This window comes from Apium graveolens, unplaced genomic scaffold, assembly GCF_009905375.1.
Source record: "Apium graveolens cultivar Ventura unplaced genomic scaffold, ASM990537v1 ctg8127, whole genome shotgun sequence".
NCBI classification, from domain to species: domain Eukaryota; kingdom Viridiplantae; phylum Streptophyta; class Magnoliopsida; order Apiales; family Apiaceae; genus Apium; species Apium graveolens.
In genome coordinates this window covers 139,341-142,323 of record NW_027420908.1, presented here as the reverse complement: position 1 = coordinate 142,323, position 2,983 = coordinate 139,341, and the positions used below count along the sequence as shown (strand labels likewise).

At 36.7% G+C, this 2,983-nt stretch overlaps 1 pseudogene; it reads right to left on the bottom strand.

Annotated features, from left to right (window-relative positions):
- Positions 1-363: 363 nt before the first annotated feature.
- Positions 364-2,215, bottom strand: LOC141704681 (cytochrome P450 CYP736A12-like; annotated as a pseudogene).
- Positions 2,216-2,983: the final 768 nt, after the last annotated feature.

The window sequence follows — 2,983 nt, the reverse complement described above, 5'->3', positions numbered from 1 at the left end:
TCAGTACGTAAGCGATGCAGAAGCAACTATGAAGATTATCTTGAAATGAAAAATACTAATACTAAGAATGCGTTACAAGACTGTTAATATATTCATGATTTTTTCCCCTCCAAAATTGATAAGCAACGTCACTGCGAGGACTACTTCTACAGTTTTTAAATAAAGAAATTTGAACTAAATGATAATCGTCAAGTCAAATCAATAAATTTGGTTCGGTGATTTTTGAATCGATCAAGTTGATGATTAAAATTCATGGAAACGCACAAAAAGATTAATCAATCTTACTCGAGTATAAATAAATAAACTTATACAAGAGTTCCCGACCTTTTACGATATTTCATTGTTTAAAGCTTGTTTCATCATCTATGTGATCAAAATTAAATTATTGCATTATTCAAAGATTACATAAGTGATGCATAATTGAAGTATCATGAAGGAATAAAAAAATACAAAGACAAACAGATAAACTTGATGATCCCATGGGTTTCAAAACTTATGCTGCTTTAACGCGAATATTTGGCACCAAAAGCAAGTGTTCGAGTCGAGGAATTGTTAGGCCAACTGCTCAGTCATATCCAAGTCATCAATTGATTTTCCGAGTGGCAACTCCCAATCAAAACAATGAAGCAACTGAGCCAACACAAATTGAACACTGAGCAACCCTAGTTGCATACCTGGACACCCTCTTCTACCCGATCCAAATGGTAGGAGCTCAAAATCACGTCCTCGGAGGTCTATTTTACTCTCTGCAAACCTCTCCGGAATGAATTCTAGAACCTTATCACCCCACACCTTAGCATCCCTTCCTATAGCCCATGCATTAACGATTATTCGTGACTTCTGAGGGATATGGTATCCATTAATCACAATATCCTCTTTAGCTTCGTGGGGACCAAGTAATGGTACAATCGGGTGTAATCTCATGCCTTCTTTCACGACCATGTTAAGGTATTCTAGTTTTGGTATATCCGTCTCCTCCACCATTTTATCAAGTCCAACAACGGAAGCTAGCTCATCTTGACACTTTTTCATGGCGCTCGGATGTCTCATTAATTCTGTTAATATCCATTCAATTGATGTGAACGAGGTGTCAATAGCCGCTGTGATGATATCAATCATGATGGACTTGATGCTGGATCTGTCAATCAGTTTGGCCAACTCTCGATGGTTGACAGAAGAGTCATTTCTAGACAGTATAATCATTTCATCGACAATGTCTCGGTTATTGCCTGTGTTCAAATTTTGCTCATGCTCATCAATAATTAGCTCCAACATTGCATCAAGTTTCTTGCTAGATTCCTTGTACTTTCGAGTCAATCCCTGTATATATAGGAGGTAATAATTCAGATGATGTAGATACGAGCTAGAGAGGATGAAATTAATCAGCTTAAAAAAGTTAGAATGCAAAAGCTTAAAATTGGAATTATAGAATTTATTGACAATATAAGTACCTGGAGATCAAATGGTTTTAGGAAGGGCACAAAGTCTGCAAGATTAAACTGTCCGGCCAAAGTGAAGGCTTCGGTCATGATGCCCTTAAGATCAAATCGATCATCTTTGCTTCGTCCCAAAAGAAACCTAAAGGTCATGTTCTCAATCAAAGACCCCACCTTATCACTGACATTCACCACCTCACCAGCGACCGCAGCTTTCTTAATTTCCTCCACAACTAAGGCAACCTCCTCTCGTCTCATCCCTTGAAATGAATTAATTTTTGCTGGAGCTAAAAGCTCTTGCACAACAAATTTTCTGACATGCCTCCAGTATGTACCGTTGGTGAAGCTAATGCCATTGTTACCGTATGACATATGTGCAACAGCCTCCATTTGTGGCCGCACAGCAAAATTGCTGTCATGAGTTTTAAGGAAAAGTTGAGCAGCCTCGGGAGAGGACACAACTATGGCGGGAACAGAACCCATGCGTAAAGACATAATAGGACCATACTTGTTGGATAAGTCATGGAAAGTACGATGGGGAAGGGTACCTAAATTAAACAGGCTACCAACAATAGGGAATCCTCTAGGGCCTGGTGGGAGTAGCTTACGCTGCCTGGTGTCGAGTATCCACCAGAGTGCAGCTCCCAGAACAAGGAACAGAAATGAAAAGGCCACCGAAAGTATCATCTTTGAACAAATGATTAAAAAAAATATGATAATAGTGTTTGAAGCTAAAATGAATGGAAGGTCTTGAATATTGGTATGTAAATGAAATGTAGTTGTGTGGTGTTGAGTAAGGGTATGAGTTGGTATTTATAGGCAGAGAGGGGGGAGTTGAGCAGCCAAAATAAACTACGTAAATTACATGCAGTGTTTCGGTTGAATTGGGATTGGATTATACGGCAAGCTACAGAAATATTCCAAGTCTCGGAAAGCTATTCAAAGTCCTGTGTTTACTTGGCTTGTTTTTCCCTTTAAAATATTGATGCCAAAGACTTAAATAAACTCCCGCACACATGTCTCTCTCTGTCTGACGCTACAATGCCGCCCTCACACATGCATCTAGGGCAAGAGTTTGAGGTGAATTTTTATTTAAATTTAAATGTTAATATTTGAAAATGCAGCTGATAAATAGGTCTGAAGTTGTTTTTTAATAAAGATATGATCCTGCTGTTCTATTTTCAACTTTACACTGATGTGTTTACTTTCCAACTTTCTTATTTTTAAAAATATGATCATATATATTTATGTACTTTATTTCTCAATTGATCGGTGATGCTTGTTCCATGTATGACAGTTGACAGTAGTAATATATCGTGGTCAGTTCAATACTATAATTACAATATGATAATGTTTTCCTATTAGTATATTATAACTACATCAGCGTTTAACTAGGTGGACCAATAAACTCGTTGTTTTTTTACTCGTTGTTTAGTTAAAAACAATAACTTGTATTAAAATTTATAAAAAAATATCAAAATTTTATCATTTAATATATAGCTATAATAAGGATAAATAAGGAATTCAAGTACTAATAATTCTTTTTA